We start from the raw sequence: 19361 nt of genomic DNA on the forward strand, positions 1-19361 counted from the left end.
AGAAGCTAGTTTATCAGGAATCTCTCTTGCAACTCTGACTTAGGGAAGCCACTATCTTTTAAGTGATGTGACTACTGCACGTAAGTCCGAGTAAACATATGATGAAGATATTTTGCTCTCATTTTTTATCAATACTGTAGCATATAAAAATACAGACTGAAGTAAGGACCTTGAACAAAATGGAAGAAAAAATGGAAGTAGAACACTGAAAGGCTATGATATTTCTTTTCTTTAATGTGTGCAAGCATACAATAGTTCCTTCTGCACTTGGAATTCAATGTGCATGAGTCAGCCTGTCTGATATCAGTAATAACAGCTATAAATTCAGAGCTATTATGCACCCATGTTGTGTAGCTTGGGAGTAGTCTATTCTACCAGGAATAAGAAGGTCCTGAGCAGCTGCTTAGGGTTCTTAACCATTCTCAAGCAGGGAGCAGGCTGTCACCTGTTCAGCCCTGAGTCACAACGGCATGGGTACAGACCCAGCACTCTGCTCCCTGATAAAAGCCCAGGGCCCTGTAGGACAGACATTCTCTTGAACACAGCAGTGTTCAACCTATAATTTTCTTCTGCAAGAAATCTTTGCACATTTGTTCTCCCAACTTGCTTTCCACAGTCACTCATCTACACTGATTTGTAGCCTTCTTCACGGTCCTCCTCCTCAATTCTTCCCGCTCATTTTTCTCCTGAGGCCTGCAAAACCTAAACATGGAAAATACATAATGTTGGGGGGATTAACAACTTGTAGTTTTTGCCTTCTCAGCACAGATGGGGATGACCAGGTGGATGCTCCTCGTGGTTATTCTCATGTGTCCTGCCCATGACTCGGTCTCCTGGTGGCCAGCCCAAAAGTAGCTCTATATGACTGGCAGTACTTGGAGCTCATGTGCAATCCTGGAGAAATGAAGCGAAAGGCAAGGAAGGTGAACTTCCCAATCCAGGCTGACAGATTCAACCCTGACAGGGGTTGAGAACAGGAGCTAAGACAGGCTGAGAAAGTTGGGGTTGTTCAGCCTGGGGAAGAGAAGTTTGCATGGAGACCTCACAGCAACCTTCCAGTATCTGAAGAGGCCCTACAGGGAAGCCAGGGAGGGACTCTTCATTGGGAACTGTAGTGATAGGACAAGGAGTAATGGGTACAAACTAAGCTAGATATATGGAAGAAATTTTTAACTGTGAGAATGGTGAGGTTGCCCAGAGTGATGGTGGATGCCCCAACTCTGGCAGCGTTCAAAGCCATGCTGGATAAGGCCTTGAGCAACCTTGTCTAATGGGAGGTCTAACGGCAGGGGCAGTTGGGACTAGATGTTCTTTAAGGTCCATTCCAACCCCTCAGCATTCTATGATTTATAAACAGTGGCCTGGCAATGGAGCCAGAGCTCCCTTTGCCAGAACGGGCCAACAGGTGCTCTCACACTTCTGTGCACCACCACAGCCTCGCACCTCAGAGCAGCTCGCAGCCCTCCACGGCGCCTCGCAGCCGTGTCTCCCGCGGACCCGGGACGGCCAACTCCCAGCCGCTCCCCCGCCCCCGCGCCCCGAACAACCTCCTGCGCCCAGAGCACCAGCACCCGCACCCGCAGGGCGAGAGCCGGCAAAGGGCGAGGGAAGGCGGCCAGGGCCGCGGGACTGGCGGGAAGGGCTCTCCGGGCGCCCACGGAGCTGTCCCGCCGTCTCGCCCATGGGACGGACGGGCGTAAAGAGTCGCTCGCGGGAGGAGCCCTCCCTCAGCACCGCCTCCTGCCGCCATCCGCCGGCGCTGGAGGTGAGGGGAGTGCGGCGTTGCCGGCCGGGAGGGTCAGGGGCGGCAGCGCGGGGTTCCCGCTCCGTCCTGGGCGGCTCGGCCCGGCGCCAGAGGCTGCGGGGGGCGGACGCCCCGCAGACGGCGGTGAGGGCTGGGCGCGGGCGGTGCGGGCGGCGCGGGCGCTCCGTGCGTGGGTCCCCCCGCCGGGCGGGCGCGGCGTGCCCGGGAACTGCGGCGAGGGCTCTCCGGGTTTGTCTGGCTGCGTTTTGTAGGGCTGTTCGGTTCGGCCCCGGGGAGCGGGGCTGTGGGAGAAGGCGGGCGGCGCAGGTTTGAGGCCGACGGGGCCTCGGAGCCGGGCTGGGGCAGGTGCTGAGCCGCGCCGGGAGCGGAGAGTCCCTGTCCCCGCCGGGAGCACCGCCGGCACCCGAGGCCTTAAAGGACTGGCAGAAAACGTGTCTCGTTCCTGTGGTTTTTGTGTGTGTGTTGGTTGTTTTGGGGGGTGTGTGTGTGTATGAGTGTTTCTGTGAAGTTCCACAGACTTTTAAGTCTAGTAATTGTGGGACTGCAGCTTTTTAAGGAAAAAACAGACCCAACAGCCTGTGAGAGAATGGTGAGGAGTAGGTTCCTGCATGCCTGAGGCGCTGGTTCTTTCAGGATTGAACTGTGCTGTGGCTGAACGGGCTTTTCCAGGTGCGCGCAGCCCGTCCCCTTGGAGGTCCGGCTGGGCGCCGCCGCGGAGAGAGAGGGGCTGGACTGAGGCGTCTCTGCCCAAGACGCTGATTTTGCTGAATAGGACCCGGCAGCAGGAAAGTCTTTAAATAGTAAACTTACCTGTTACTACGATAAAGTAGCATCCATTATCCTGCTTAAGTGATCAGAGGTTTTTGGGTTGTCACCCGCGCCCTTTTCTCTTTAATGCTGTCTCTTCAAAGCTGAACTATGGTACGTGCTGTTGCTTAAGGAAAACTTGGTATGGATGTTGTTAGCTCTCCCAAAGGAAATGTAAATATACTTGTTTCATGTTGCTTCTAGAAGGATATTCCATATGGTGAAGAAACAGTGGGTTTGTTTCCTTCCATTTAACAAAATGATGAGAGTTTTGTATTTGTGTAAATATTTTGAGCTAACATTTGGATAATGTAAGGTGGAGGAGGGCTCAGATCAAAATTAAAACCACAGAAACTCTTCTTAAAATGAACCTAACATAAGGGGCACTGGCAGTTTGGGAATTCATGAATGTATACAGTAGAATCCACTGGGCTTTTTTTATATCTCAATGTAAATTTATGGGATGTTTATTATGATGGAGATGCTTTACAACAAAGTTCATTAAATGATCTCAAAATTTTTCCACCTTCAAAGCAGAGAATACATATTCTGATGAATGCCTAATGTGGTCGTTACTCTGACTCTTCCACAACATAAATAGTGCTTAATTGGTCACATCTCTTTCTCCATCCAGATACTTTTTCGTATGCATAATCAACTGGGTCTTTTCCTTATACCTGTCTCAAAACTGATTCAAGAAAACCAAAATTGAACACAATTATTTGCATCTCTTTTGTTTTTAAAGATCAGTTTCTAATAACTTATTTATTGAGGGAAAAATAAAACAGAACTGTAAAAATGTTCCTCTTAATTAATTTTTACTGTATTTCATCTCTTTACTGGATTCTTCCCTTCCCCAAGTTACATAAAACAGGGAATTGAAAATCATATTCTAAATCTAGGAATTGATCCTTGAATCATTAAAAACAGCAGGAGGTTTCTTTCACCGAGTTCATTTGGTGCAGGTTTAAGGCTGTCTTTAGTTATGTGTTTGGGTGTTCTTGATATTGGGAAAATTTAAACGTGGTTTACTGCAATAGTGTTTGTTTGTGGAATTGTGCTGATTTTTCTTAGTGTTGTTTCTTATCTTCTTAGGTAGCTAAGGCATTTCTTTTTTTTACTTCTGACACCAACAGAATAGGCTAGAAACTACAAAAAGTACTTCCTCTGTGGTCACATAATGTACTCCATATACTATTGAAAATATGCTTACTGATTCTTGCAGTCCTGAATGTGCTGTACTTAGTCTGTGTGTTTATGTTCTGTGTAACCAAGGCACTTTAAGTGTCTTGGCATTCTTGCCTCCTTTAGGGTAGGAACTGGCAAAAGCTTTTCCTTAGGCACCTATCTGTAAGACGCTGCCTCCCCTTCTCCCCCCAGTTCACGTTTTGTTTTAAGGGTGGATAAACTCTGGCACAGCTTCAGCACCCTCCATGATACGTGCTGTGCTAGCAATTACTGAGAGCCTGCCTTTGTCTTACACAATAGTTGAACAAGGTATACTTGTTGGTGTTCCAGTGGTATTACTTTGCTTACTTGTTCACCTTCTGTGAGAAGGTAACCTGCTTAGTGGGTTAGGTAAAGGCTGTTGATATAGCCTAACTGGACTTTAGTAGATAGCCTTAGACACTGTCTCCCACATCATTCTCCTGAGAAACTGGCAGCCCATGGCTTAGACAGGTGCACTCTTTGCTGGTTAAAAAAACTGGCTGGATAGCTGGGCCCAGAGAGTGGTGGTAAATGGATTTACATCCAGCTGGTGGCTGGTCACAAGTGGTGTTTCCCAGGCCTCAGTATTGGTTCTATTTAATATTTTTATTGATGATCTGCATGAGGAGATCAAGTGTACCCTCAGTAAGTACACAGACAACACCAAGTTGGGCAGGAGTGCTGATCTGCTGGAGGGTAGGAAGGCCCTGCACAGGGATCTGGACAGGCCTAGATAGATGGGCCAGGGCCAGTGGCATGAGATTCAACAAGGCCAAGTGCTGGGTCCTGCTCTTAGGTCACAACAACCCCAGGCAGCAATCCAGGCTTGGGGGAGAGTGGCTGGGAAGCTGCCTGGTGGGAAAGGACCTGGGGGTGCTGGTGGGCAGCAGCTGAATATGAGCCAACAGAGTGCCCAGGTGGCCAAGCAGGCCAGTGGCACCCTGACTTATATCAACAATAGTTTGGTCAGCAGGGCCCAGGGAAGTGATTCTCCTGCTGTACTTGGCACTGGTGAGGCCTAACCTCGAATCCTGTGTTCAGTTTTGGGCCCATCACTCACTGCAGGACAGATATGGAGGTGCTGGAGTGAGTCCAGAGAAAGGGCAGTGAAGCTTATGAAGGGTCTGGAACACAAATCCTATGAGGAGCAACTGAGGGAGCTGGGATTGTTTTGTCTGGAGAAAAGAAGGCTCAGGGGAGACTTTATCACTCTCTACAATTACTTGAAAGGAGGTTGTAGCTAGGTGGGGCTTGTTCTCCTCTCCCAAGTAACAAGTGATAGGGCAAGAGGAAATGGCCTTAAGCTGCACCAAGAGAGTTTAGATAAGATATCAGGAAAAAATAGTGGTGGTCAGACTTTGGAACAGGGTGCCCAGAGAAGTGGCTGAGTCACCATCCCTGGAGGTATTCAAAAGACATGTAGATGTGGTACTTAGGGACATGGTTTAGTAGTGGACCTGGCATGGTTAGCTTAACAGCTGGACTCAGTGATCTTAAGTGTCTTTTTCAACCTAAAATATTCTGTGATTCTACTGCTGGTAATTATGTGGTGCCGTATTTGAAATTTATATACTGTGGAAGCTAAAAAGCAAACTTCGCTGATCAAGCAAAATAAAATGTGCATTTAAAAGCATAAAAATTAGCAGCTTGGTATATGTTTTATTATTTAAAACTCCATGCTGCTTAATAGAAAACTCTACAGAAGTTAAAAGCAATGGAATGCTTTTCTAAATGAAGTCTTTGCTGGCAGTACTAGGCAGGGATTGGGAACATGCTGTTCATGTCTCCTCTGCCATCCAGTGTTAGGTACAGCTTGGACCATTCCTTCTCTAAGTGTAATTTATGTTTGAATCCATTTTGTACTGTACCTACTTGTTATGGGCTGTTGTAACCCACTGCTGAAGGTTCTTGTTAATAATAGGCCGATTGTTTGAGTCATTAACCCTTAACATTTCAGTCTCTCACATGGGCCCTCACCACTGATATTTTAAATTTAGTTTTCTCTAAATAGATCAAGTGTCTGATTTGTCATTGCAGATTCCTGCTGTGCTTATGTGGTTATGTGTCTTGTCTTATTCTTCACATTGGTACAGTGCAAAAAGAGGTTTTTCTCCTTGTATGTGAGCAAGAAACTTCAAGTCCTCCTTCAATGAGCTAGACATTTCACTTTTTATCTTCCACTCTCCACTTGTGAACTAGAAAACTATCAGCCTGTTGTGAGGTACTGTATTTACCATTTTGTTGTTACTTTCTCCTTGCTGTAAAACTGGCTGTTTTATTTGTGATCAGTGAAATAGAGAAAGTTGTAGGTGTTGCAAGTGCCTTGTATATTTTCACTATTGTCTAGATGTGCTTGTGTTTTGTATTTTGAAATATAAGATTTATAGAAACTAAAAGTAAGAGTAAGCTAGCAGCAGTTTCTTCAATGTGTCACAGCTATGATCTGCATCATAGTCAAAAAGCAAGTTACTTGCAAAATTTTGTGTGGTGTTGTGTATGTGCACAGTCATAGGATGCTTTTGTCTAATAATGCAGGTACTGTGCGATGGCCATTTTATTAACTGTGCTCATTTTTATTGCTAGCTCCTTTAGCTCAAGATTCAGGTATTTTGTGTCTGCATGCCACCTGGCCGGCCCCCTGCGTTTGGTGCCCTTTGGTTTTCATGAGATCCTTGTTATTGCAGTATTTGAAATTCTAGAGATAATGATATACTTTTAAAAATGTCTCTTTGAGGCCAGGGAATGCACATATTGCACACTGTGGAACTGAGGCACAGAGGCTGAAAGATTCATCCAGTGCTGTGTAAGAAGCATGTGTCTGCAGGTGATCACCCAGTGATTTTTATCCTCTCCTAATGGAGAGAAGTTCACTGTGCATCATAGAACTCATCCTATGAAAAAAAGTGTCAGGCTTCTGGAATTGGGTTCCACTTGGCTCCTTTTATTTCTGTACAAACTTAGGAATTGGCAGTTTTCTGGCAAGGGAAAATATAAACTGAAAGGTCTGTCTTGATGTCCTTTGTCTAGAGCTTCTAGTTTATGGTCACAGTTACATTAAGCATAATGGACACAAATATAAAGATGCTTCAATTGCACAAATACTTAAAAAATCTGCACAATTCAATAGTACAAATATTGCTGTTATTTGCAGCAGTTTACAGTTATTAAGTCTTGTTCACAACTCCAGAAACATAGCTGTGCCATCTGAACTGAAGGAAACTTCTGACATTTAAGTTTACAGCTTGATGAGCAGTGCAGTTTAGTGGGATGTTCCCTTCAGCACCAAAGCTGACTTAAAAATACTACAGCTGTTATGGCAGTTTGCCGCTCTTTTGGCTGTGGTTGCACAACTGTTGGTAAGCTTTGTGATAATATCGAATCACTGAACTGATGTGGATTAAAAATAACTTTGCAAGAACAAAAGAAATTAGTGATGTTCAACTGGCTCTTTAACTGGTGCAATTTGAAGGTTCAACCCGCATTTGTGGGGTTGTGCTGTGGGGGGTGTAAATAGCAGTGGAGAGGCATAAGAGAAGTAGAATTAATGGAGTGAGACCTTGAGTGCTCTTGAGAAGGTAACGTGAGATTGCTGTTGGTGTTCCTGTAATCTCTTCAGGAGAGAGAAACTTGTTGCTTGATTGCAAGAGCTGTTGCCTTCACCATGTTCCAAGTCTGAATCTCGCTTTCTGTGCCTGTTTGGGCTTTTCCCCTCCTTGTTGCTGCTAGTTGTAGAAAAAGTAGCTACTTTGCTACTCTGTAGCAAAGCCCAAGGTGAGACGGGTGCCTGCCAAGTTGTGAATGGGCTGGATTCTTCTTGGACTGTTTTGTACCCTGAACTTCCCATCCCTCACTATCTGGGAAAGTTATTTGCTTTTTTCTCCTGCTGAGTGTATTTTTGAAAGAAGTTCTTGGCCTGAGTACCAGTGTGAGTCAGCTAAATGCCAGAGGGTGCATCCATGCAGGTAAATGATAGCTTAACTACAAGGGAGCTTGTAGTGGGTTGGCTCTTGGATTTTTTAGGCCTTCCTTAGCAATGGAGTCAGAAATCTAAGGAAGTATTCCATATCATCTCTTTCCGTAACAGAACATATAAAAAGGCACAGATAAGAGAGTTCGCTCTCTTCTCTCTTCCAGTGGCTGAAGGTGACAGGTCTCTCCATAGACGGGCTTTGCTTGTATAGGCCAGGGCCTGCCTGCTCAGACCTGCCGTTATCTCCGGTCCCTCCAGGAGGCGTGGGGAAGTTGGCTGCTGCCTCGAGCAGTTCTGCTGTCCCGTTCAGGGAAGTATTTAATCCATTTTTTTGTGCTTATCCACAAACTCTCTATTAACGGGCGTATTTGGAGGATATTTGTTTTTAGTTTTTATCCCTGTTTCCCCACCCCTTTTCCCTTTTTCCCCCTCGGGAGCTCCCTATTGTATGTACAATATATATATTCAAATAATATATATAATTGTAAATATATATTTTTTATATAATCCAGTTGATTTCGGTTTCTCTCAGTTTGTATAATTTTTTTTTCCTTTCCTCTCTTTGCCCAAAGGGGGAGGGAAGGCAAGGGCTTTCACTGAGCATTTGAAGACTTGGCAGGAAGCCAGCTCAAACTTGCTCAGAGCTACAGGCCAGTTAGTCTCACCTCTGTGCCTAGCAAGATCATGGCGTAGATCCTCCTGGAAACTATGCTCAGGCATGTGGAAAATAAGGAGGTGATTGGTTCCAGCCAACTTGGCTTCACTAGGGTAAATTGTGCCTGAAAATTTGATGGCATTCTACAATGGTGTAATGGAATGAGTGGTTAAAAGAAGAGCAACTGACACTCAAAACATTTAACACTGTCCCATATGACATCCTTGTTTCTAAACTGAAGAGACATGGATTTGGTGGATAAAGTTCACACTCAAGAGTTACAGTCAAAGGCTCAGTGTGCAAATGGAGGCCAGTGATGAGTGGCGTCCTCGGGTATTGGTATTGGGACTGGCACTGCTTAGCATCTTTGCAACATGGATGGTGGGATCAACTGCATCCTCAGCAAGTGTGCCAACAACACCAACTGGGTGGTGTGGTCAACATCCTGGAAGGAAGGGATGTCATCTAGTAGGATGCTTAAGAACCTCATGTGAAGCTCATGAAATTCAACAATACCAAGTGCAAGGTCCTGCACCTGGGTTGGGGCAATCCCAAGCACAAATACAGGCTGGGTGGAGAATGGATTGAGAGTAACCCTGAAGAGAAGAACATTGGGGTACTGGTGGATGAGAAGCTGGACATGAGCCACCAGTGTGCACTTGCAGCCCAAGGGCCAACCACATCCTGGGCAGCATCAAAGCAGCATGGCCAGCAGAGTGAGAGAGGGGATTTTGCCCTCTACTCTGTTCTGGTGAGACCCCACCTGGAATGCTATGTCCAGCTCGGGGTGGGGGGGGGGGGGGCAACAAGGGCACAGACCTGTTGAGCAAGTCCAAAGGAAGGCCACAAAGATGATGAGAGTGTTGGAGCACCTCTCCTATGAAGACAAGCTGAATGGGGATGTTCAGCCTAGAGAAGAGAAGGCTTCAGGAAGACCTTAGAGCAGTCTGCAGTCTTCTAGTACATAAAGGGAGCCTGTAAGAAAGCTGATGAGGGACTTCTGATAATGACCTGTAGTGATAGGACAAGGGAGAATGGCTTTAAACTGAAAGAGGGTAGATTTACATTAGATATCATGAAAAAATTCTTTATTGTGAAGGTGATGAGAAACCGGAACAAGTTGCGTAGAGAAATTGTGGATGCTCTATCCCTGAAAGTATTCAGGGTGAGGTTGGATGGGGCACCGAGCAATGTGGTCTAGTGGCCAGGGGAGTTGGAACTAGGTGATCCATAAGGTTCCTTCCAACCCAAACAATTCTATGATTTTGTGATTAATTGTAGCAGGAGTGTGCCTGTCACTTTGCAGGTCTCAGCGTAGCTATTGCCAGCAGCAGCAGCTGGGGGAGCAGAGAGATACCAAGGGTGGCAACCTGATGGGAGTCCCAGCCCTCTACTGAGGCTGGTCTGTGCTGGCCTCTGTTCTGTGTTTGCTGCTTTTGCTGACTGCCATGTGCAGAAAGGTTTCCCAGTGTTGGAATGGTACTTCCATTTAATTATGTAAACTCTTGTGAAGTCTCCTGCCGTTAGCCACTAGACCATGAGAGCAAATAAGTCTTTCCTCTTGGATTCATTACAAACTGTTTTTTCTTCTCCAAATGTAAGTTTGATTTTTTTTTTTCAGTTCATGAAGAGGACTAAGTGAACGAGATAGCATGTCTAAGACTGCGTTTTCCTCATTACTGATGGCAATAGTAGAGTCACAGGCTGTGAGTCAAATGGTTTGGTTTTGGGGGTTTTTTGTGTTTTTTTTAAGTTTACGGAAGATTTTTCCTGGTCTCTGAGTGATTTGGAGCACAGTTTATCATCTGCTAGCTTACAGAATTTGGGAAATGTGTTTTCTTTGTTTGCCTTTTTTTCCCTGCAAGCAAACTCAGTTGTTGGTAAAACATTCTAAGCACTCATGACCCAGAGAAACTGGAAGCAGCCAAGTTTTCATTTGGGTAATGTACAAATCCATTGCAGTCATCACTGCTGCCTATCTCCAATTAGAAGATTAATGAAGTTATTTACTTGGGGCCAAGAGAGCAATCTTCACTGTTACATACCTTCTCTAACCCAAGCTGTAAAATTGTAGGACTATTAAAAAGGAGTTTAAAAATTTGTGGGCTTCCTGTTAGAGCTATATTTGAAAATTTTCAAAGGATTATTGAACTACATGGAAAGATTCTGGGATTTCCTGGTTACTTCTAAGATAACTTTCTGCCTTGAAAGTGTCTGCAAATGCTCTCTCCCTTTTGTACCTAATTAAAGTCTTGGTCTTAATGTGTCATGAGTCAAAGCCTTTCGCTGAGAGTAATGCACTGTTTGTATGAGCCATGCCCAAGTTTACAGCGTGGCGGGTAGCAATACATGGAACCAAAACTGTCTCAAGTAAGAAGACTTAACTTTGTTTTCAGTACTGCTGTTTGGTTCTGACAAAGTTTTTTGGATCACTTTGTTACTTAAAGTTACTTCAGTGTCAAATTTGACATCCACAGCTCAGTCGAGAGATGTGCCAGCTCTCTTATTGCCCTTGGTCTTTAGTGTCTGTTTTTCTTGCTCTAAGGTTTTACAAATTTGAGAGGACTTGTGTACTGATTTTTCTGAATGTACAATATTTTATGCATCATTCTAAGAAAACATTACTAAGAAAATAAATAGTCCTATTCAGACTTTTTTCTTGAGTGTGTTTGCTGACCATATTAGGAAAGGTTTCTCTGAGGATGGAGGGGATAAAATTTACCTTCTATGCTGTTAGAGAGATTGCCATGCAGTGTAGTGTTTTGGTGTATGAGTCAAGGTAAAGATTACTACACCTTTACACTTTTCATAGTGCAAACCATAATCAGCAGATCCACACTTGCAGACGCTGATTGGGGTCTTCTCCGTATTTCTTTGTGATATGTCTGTTCAGAGAGCAGAGGGGATGGCTCTGATTTGTGTGATGTGGAGAGTGCCTCTTACTCAGCTGACCCATCTCCAGTGTTTCTGTGGATACGGCAGTGTTTCTGTGGATAAATAAGTAGTCTGGAAAGAAAAAGGCATGTGTGGCTCAACCTTGCACAAAGGAGCACACCCTTAAGACAAAACTGAGTACACAATTTCTGCCAAAACAGGTGTCTTTGCTTGATTTTGAGTGATGTGGAAGTCAGTATGGATAACTGTATAAGATGTATTGCAGTGCATGAAGACAGACACACACAGAAGCCTTTGAGGTACCAGTACTTTAGTCCTTTATATACCCCACTCCACTTAATGGAAAAGAAACTTCACATTCAGAATGGTAGTGGAAGCTCCTGGGAGGAAAGAGAGATGTCCCACCAAGTTAAGTCACTTTGTTCAACATGAAAACAAAGGAAGTATTATGATGATCTTTTTGGCTAGCAAACAGAAAACCTTCTCATGAGATTCCACAGCTTCTGGTTTTGTTTTTAGTACAAACATGATGATGTAACAAGTCATCTCGTTAAATAATGATACTTGTATGTTTAATGTTATCAGATTTTGTTTACACTATAAACCTTTTTCCAGCTATTCATAGATCACTATAGTAGGACTCTAAAGTATTGCAATGGAAAGAACATTATTATGTATTTCTCAGTGGCAATAGAAATCTAAATTGGAACCTTACTTTGCTGGTCTTTCCACTAGAAATGGTCTGAAACTCCTGGGAATGTGGATGAGTATGCATCACAGTCTTTCATGATCACTTTTTTTGTGGTTGTTAGATTTCTGCTGAAATTTGTGGTGCTGATTGCATACAGAGATGTGGTGCTGCTGGGACTACTTTTGTCTTCTGGCCTGTCAATTTCTTAGCATACACAGAAAGCAGAGATGGCATTGTTAAAGAGGCGGCTTGGCATCTGTTTTCTAGACAGAAAAACACCCATAGAATATTATTACATGGTGTGCAAATAATGGAATCCAAGCATGAGATAATAAAAGTACCTAAAATTAAAACACATTACCTGTGTAATTTTAAGGTGCCTTCTAAAATTCTGCTGTAACTAGATGAAACAATGAATTTAGGAAAAGTTTTAGTGATGATACTGAGAAGGAAGAGTTTCAGACCTCTTCAATAAAATTATCTATCCAATCAGAAGAACATCTTAAATGACAATGTTAATGGCAAATTGCTTTTGTTTCATTTATATAGGAATACCTACTAAAATGTTCATTGTTGAATTAACTTCTTTTTTTAATATATATATTTTTTTAGAGCCAGGACTAAGGAATGAGTAGTTTATAAATATTGAGGTTAAGATGATTTGTGTACTGCTTCTCATCTGAAATGTATTCTTAAGGATGTTTTATTCAAAGTCTTATGCTTAAGTGTTTGAAAAAAGAAATTCCAACAGTAGGAGGAGCATCCTACTTATTAGCCCTCAAAGCTTTAATTAAGTCCTGAAGTATTGTAAACTGTCATCTTTGCTCAGCCCCAAGCTCTCTGTCTGAAATTATGTAGAACATGGGCAACTAATTTTGACCTGTCTGTGGAGAAATATTTTAATTGTCTGCATATGAAACAGCAGATTCAGTGTACTGTTGTGTTCTCATGCAAAATAGGCAGCGTCTATCTAGACTGGAGTTTTTTTATGGCTGTCCCATGCTTTTGTTTAGTGTTTACAAGGTTACCTCTCTTCCTTTATGTTACTATCCTGATAGAGAACATACCAGGTTTTGTTGTGTGTTGGTGTACATTTAGGTGTGACTTTTGTCATGTGCTTTGCATACACTTGTACTGGAGCCTGAAGTGTTAATGCAAACAGACAGATCCTACCTAGGACTGTATTATTTGACTAGCTGTTTGTAGCAGAGTAGGAAAACTGGAGGTTTTGAGCAATGAATTAACACTTTAAGTCATCTACAGCCCCACAGAGGGCAATACAGCCCCTACAGAGCCTGCAATGAGGGCAGTGTTTCCTTCATTTTTGTCTCTTTACCTCAGCAGACCGGGTTGTTATTATTATCATTATGTGAGCAAGGGCTTCCTGTTGTGCTGTAGTTAGCCAAAAGTGAGCACACAAAGCTTCAGGAGAAGAAACACGTTTGAAAGTACTCTTTATAGTTACTCGTTCTCAACTTGGGACTGTGTTCTGTTAGCAGCTGAAGTGATCAATTTCCTTCCCCTTTCCAGTAGTAACCCAGTAAGTCATTAAACTATTCCACTGCTGATTACTCTTCTGACTTTTTCCCTTCTCTTTATAAGTTTATTTATAAAGGGAAATCTGTGACGTGCACTTGGCTCTCTCCTAATTTTAAAAGATACTGTGCTTCCTGTGGGAAGGCTGATAGTGTTGTAAGATGAACTTACTGTGCAACACCAAGAAAGGAGATTGTTATCACTGTGTTTCAGCAATGTACATTAACAGCTTTTTCTTATTGTATGAATAATTAGAAATGTTGTTTATAAAGAAAGAGGGCCATGGTCTGCTCTGCCTTTGGGGACTCCAGTTTCTAGATTTAGCAAGGTTTCTTTGGAACCTGGGCTCCATTGTACTAAAGCACAAACAGAGCATGTCTTACATGTTACTGACCTCTGAGTTTATTCTGGTCTTTTCATACTTTTGAAAAGTGTTTGAACCTACCCAGCTTCTGCTTCACGTGCTTTATGTCACAGAAGTTACAGGAACTCTATAGGGTGGAGGATTGACATGTCAAGACGATTATCTGAGAGCAGTACCCTCTTTGCCTTATTTTCTCTAAAGGAAGAGTTGTGTAAGGATTCCTGCAGTAGTTGTGTACTGCACAGCTCTTCTTTGAATCTGTTCAAGAAAGATCACTGTAGTTTAAGTGCATTTTTGATCAAACTGTGAGTTAGTACAGCCCTAAAGTAGTTGTGCATCATAGGAGCATCCTGCCTTATATTTTTGGTTCTTGAATTTATTTATTTACCTATGGTATAAAAATGATAATTTTAACATCTGTTTGACCATATGTGGAGGTCAATTATTAACTAGTAAGCAGCCTTGAAGTTATGCACAATTACTAAGTACACTTACCTTTATCACTCATCTTGACTCCTCCCAGTTTGCGCATAGACATTGGAGAGACTGCCTGTAAGTCAAAATTGCCCTTTGCATCTTACTACTTGATTCAAGTTTCAGGATTCAAGAAACATGATTCATGTTTCCAAATTTACTATGAAGTTACAATCTGTGACAACAGAAAGTCAGTACCCTTTTGTGTGGTCCCACTGCTCATGTTCCTTTTGTTAGTTTGCTGCACAGGCTTCTTTTCATCCACACTCTGTCCCTCTCAGACATGGAGGAGCTGAACTGGTGAGATCTGTCTGGGTATTCTTTGGGCAAACAAGGGAAGTCCCCGCTAGGGGTAGGTATGTGCTCTGATGCAGATTGAAATGGGTCTTCTGCCTGGTCATAGCTTTTCCATACTTGCCCATGTTTCTTTTATGTGGACAAAGACCCCTCTGACCCTGACTAGCAGTTTTCCCAGTGGCAGCCTTGCCAGTGCCCTAAATCAGCCTTGTGCACAGGGGTCTGCTCAGATGTGCCCCATGCACAGCTGGCAGAAGACAGACATCAGTGCAGTGTGGATGCAGATGAATCATTGTGAGGAGATGGGCATCTGGGGTATGTGTAACATGGTACCATAAAGAACTGATGTACACTCATAATCTCTATCTGGTTTGGGTCTGTGTGTTTAAGTCATAAAATGAATAGTGAAAGTCTCTAAGTCTCAAGATAAAATGTCTTTAAAACTTTTTCCATGTGTGACATTATTGCAGCTCTTACCATAGCTGAATTTTACCTGTTTATGACTGCATCCCTACACCAGGCTGACTTTATGATCAGAAAGGCCTCAGAAGTCAGCGGAAGACATCAGTGTCAAGCTGCTCATAGCTCTTTGCAAAATTCAAGGAAACTGCCTTGGTTGTAGGGGTTCAAAGAAGAGCTGAAATCTAAAATAATCACATTCATTTTATTTTAATCTGAAATTATCTGATCTATTCATATGTTGTTCAAAATATAAAATTTTGGGTTGAATTTATGCAGCTAACAAATATGATCTGAAATTCCCTCAGTCTTGATGTTTGGTATATTTCTGACTTAATGTGCAATATCAGGGTAACATCATTAGCTGTGGAAATTACGAAAGCACACAAGTACACCATCTGTTTGAAATGGTTAAACTGGAGGTTAAAATGCCAGTAACAATTTCCGCTGCCTTCAGCTGAAGCTAGATGTGTAATATCAGACTGTGGTAGGAAGTAATTTATAAGTTGTTTATTTGGGTTTGAATTTTTTTTTTTTGGTCACAGCATTACATGAACAGAAGAATTTAGTTTTGCTTTACTATACCTGCAAATGATGGTAAAGTCCATGATGAGAAGTATGGTTCACAAAAGTTGAGTTAAAAATAAAATATGCCTTAGGATATTTTTGTTGGCTGCTGTTGAACAATGTCTTGATTTTTACATAGACCTTCAAAACAGAAGGAGTTTTACGTTGAACTTGAGGTCTAATTACAGGGACATATGTATCTTTCAGGGGCTTGTTTGTTGAAATGTAAGTATTTTTATCAGTGTTTGTGACACTGTAATATTGTGCTGAAGCATCACAAATTACGTGAAAATTGCTAGGAATGTGGGGGTTTATGAAGTAGTTTGACAGGGTAAGTAATTAGGCATAGTGAAAAATGAGACTTAATTTTTCCATTTGCAATAATCTCTAGGGATCCTAGTGACAAGAGTCTGACTGGAATTTAGTAAGTGCTTGGGTTAAAACTGTGTTTCAGTAGCAACCACATGAAATACTTGGATGTTTGCTTGCAGTGCTCTTAGTATTTTCTATCTTATGTTTTTATGCAAAGTGCATTTGACACAGTGGGGACTATTACATTTAGAGACAAATCTTAAACTGAAAAAGTTGGAAGCAAACAATTTTTGACTTGGGTGTTTTGGTGATGCTTTGGCTAATAGAAACAACAATCACCTCCCTGCTGAGACAGGAAGATGGAAATCAGAGGTTTTTGTGGGACCTCAGAAGTATTCAGTATAAACATTGATTCTGTGAATTTGTTGCTTCCACATATCAGCTATAAATTATGTTTATAATGGGCTTTGCAAACTCTGAGAAATACTGTGTAGTATGAACCTACAAGGTGAGAATGGTGGTATGTCTGTAATATACTGGAGGGTGGGACTTGCAGGAGCATCCCCAAATTTGGAAGGGTGAGAAATAAAATTCTTCAGTGGTTTTCTTAAAGGTTTTATGAGGTTTGCTGGATACTGTGTCTTCACAGTTAAAATGAAATGTAAATTTGCAAACACGATTTTTATAAAGCATACTTGGTGCAACTTTTCATTTTATTGAAGAATTGAAGCTATCCATTACGTGGAAATGAGTAGTTCAGCAAGCTGCAGCTGATTCTTGTAGCCTCAGTTCTGGTTGCATAGATTTGTTGTGAAGGCACTGGAGGTAAAAGCATTTCATAAAGTGCAGCATATAAGGCCTGGGCTAAACAAGTTTTTGCTTATTAAAAACTTACACTTAGATTGTCAAGTTCAATTTAATCCTCTGCAACAAGCTGTCCCTTAAAACCTAGGATATGAGGAGTAAATCAGGGCTTACCCCGTAAGATCTGCTGAGTCACTGCAGTTTCTTCTGGCACAAGTGAGGATTGCAAAAGTTCAGCTCTTTATATGAGAGACTCTTAAGGACTAAAGAAGCAAGCTGCAGGAGATGTACCTTTAAGGGCTAACTGACAAAAAGAAGAAGTATAGTGTAGAGAGTACTGGGAAGGCTAATGTCCTGTGATGAGGCCTCTGTCTATATTGTGTTTCCTGCGGTTTGTTACTGGAGCAGAGCGGAGCACTCTGCCTGTTATGTGTCTATATGCAGGGTAAGGAAATGCAGGCTGTGAGACTGCTTGTGCTTTAGGGTTTCTAAGAAACTCCAGCAGCGTGCAGAGTTGATTTTGACTTGTAAAACATCTGTGTCATCGAATGGACCTTTATGGACAGCAAGAGTTCAGGAACAATGCGCAGACGATCAATATGATCAGATGATGTCCAATTTATTATTTAAATGAGTTAACTTTTATACAGTTAGCTTTTCCTGGATACGTGATCACAACAAGGTGATTGGATAGCTCAGTCTGTGCATGTGTCTCATGCCTTCAGTTCATTGGTTCTAATGCTCTGTCCACGTGTCCTGACATCATTCGTATCACCCAAAGTCCCTCCTATCAATTTGCCTTTAGGGACTTTCCCGAGGCTTTCCAGGTGTCCCTTTATCTCCAATTTCCCACAACTTTCAACTATAGACACACAGTTTTCTCATAACTTACAACTATAAACATACAGTATTCACACAGCTAACAACTATAAACACAGAGTTTCACACAGTTTGTCAGTATAAACACACAGAGTTTTCACACAGCTTGCAACCTCCAAAGTTACGTCAAGTGAGGCCTAGTGCTCCTTAGAGCTAGAAATATGGGTTGGTTGTTCATAATGTGTCCATTTTCCTGCAAATACTCCACAGACCTTGACCATGTATTTCATCCATATGCTCTGTTAGGTGACTTTTTTATTTGTGCCTATAAAGTATTAGAATATATTCTCTTCTGCCACACACATTCTCTCATGTAAGTGAGAATGGGACCTGGCATTCACTGAATAATTAGCAAAACCAGCAGTGATGTTGGGAAGTTATAAGGTCATTTGTGATCCTTCCATCTGTTCATTTACATTATCTTCAAGAGAATAGGGCTCTCTGCAGCAAAAGCAAATATTTCAGTGAACTAAGTGCTCAGACAGTGAACTATCATTTCACATGTGTGTAGTGGGTATTAAAGATACAGGGAGAAAGATAATACCATTTTTTCCAGTTTAACTTTGTTGTGCTGATAGCAGATAGCAAAGGCGGGTGACAACAGCAGCAAAAGCCAACTTGCAAGGAATATTATTCTGAGGTATGCTGGGAATTGTATGTGTGAGATAAAATAATCTCAACTATATTGTGTTCTGCTGAGTTAGCATGAAAAATCATTACGTAGCCTTCTTTAAAAACCTGTGTGCAAGCACAAACTGTATCCCTATGTATCTGGGTTTCACTGGGAAGAGAAATTCTCATTCCCACTCAGCCAGAATTGGATTGATTTAGATGTGGTACATGAAACATGATCGGCACTGCAGCCCCTGTGCCTCCTATTGACAACAAATTTTTTCTTTCTGTGTAGCAATACAGCCTTAGAATGCCAGTAATTGACAGCAATTTTTGCTAATTAAGTACTTAAAGAAATGCCACAAAAAGTAGTTTGTCTATTTAGTTGCTATGATTAAGATACAGAGACTTGAAAGGCAGGAGTCACTCAGGTCTAACAGTGATCTATTGTGTTACAGTGCCCCACAATAAAATTGTAATTTATTTTGAATACAGTCTAAAACTAAGTTAAAATCAATTCCTTTTAATGAAAATTCACAGGCTTCCAACATCATCTATGTATTAGAGAGACTGCCGGTCACTCACTGGTTCGTATTTCATATTATGCAGTGATTTTACAAAATACAGTAGTATATTTGTTTTGATATTCTTTTGTATTTCAGATATTGTAAGAACATATCTTCTCATATGTAAGCATATATCTTCATGATGTTATTATATAGTTTCTATCACTTTTTATACTACTTTTAATTTAAAATGTATCTTTTTTAGTATAAGAGTTATATGGGAACAAATTACTTTTCCATTTCAGAATTCTGATGTTATGTTCTGCTGAGGATTTTTTCCAGTTTGTAACTGCATGTTAGTGATAAATTGTTTATATTTTTATAAACTTTATCTGTGTGTGTGTGTATATGTACATTGTACATATGTGTAATATCAGTCTAGTGAAAGGTGTCCCTACCTGTGACAGGTGGGTAGGACCTTTAAGGTCCCTTCCAATCCAAACCATCTTTGTAATACAACAAAATGGTGTAATATGTAATATATCATGTATATATCACA

General features: G+C 41.9%; 1 protein-coding gene across 4 annotated transcripts in view; it reads left to right on the forward strand.

Moving 5' to 3' along the window:
* Positions 1–1627: 1627 nt before the first annotated feature.
* PIP5K1B (phosphatidylinositol-4-phosphate 5-kinase type 1 beta) overlaps positions 1628–19361 on the forward strand; it is a 113208-nt gene continuing 95474 nt past the window's right edge. The window contains exons 1-2 of one of the 4 annotated variants that reach the window (XM_051801459.1): positions 3508–4867; positions 5875–6002. The gene's annotated coding sequence lies outside the window, so the exon portion shown is untranslated. Of the gene's footprint in view, positions 1889–3507; positions 4868–5874; positions 6003–9213; positions 10113–19361 lie in introns of those variants that run through there. The other 3 variants (XM_051801456.1, XM_051801457.1, XM_051801458.1) reach the window with 3 other exon arrangements.

This window comes from Manacus candei, unplaced genomic scaffold (genome assembly GCF_025592945.1).
Source record: "Manacus candei isolate 608988 ecotype Guabito, Panama unplaced genomic scaffold, ASM2559294v1 h1tg000051l, whole genome shotgun sequence".
Lineage (NCBI taxonomy): Eukaryota > Metazoa > Chordata > Aves > Passeriformes > Pipridae > Manacus > Manacus candei.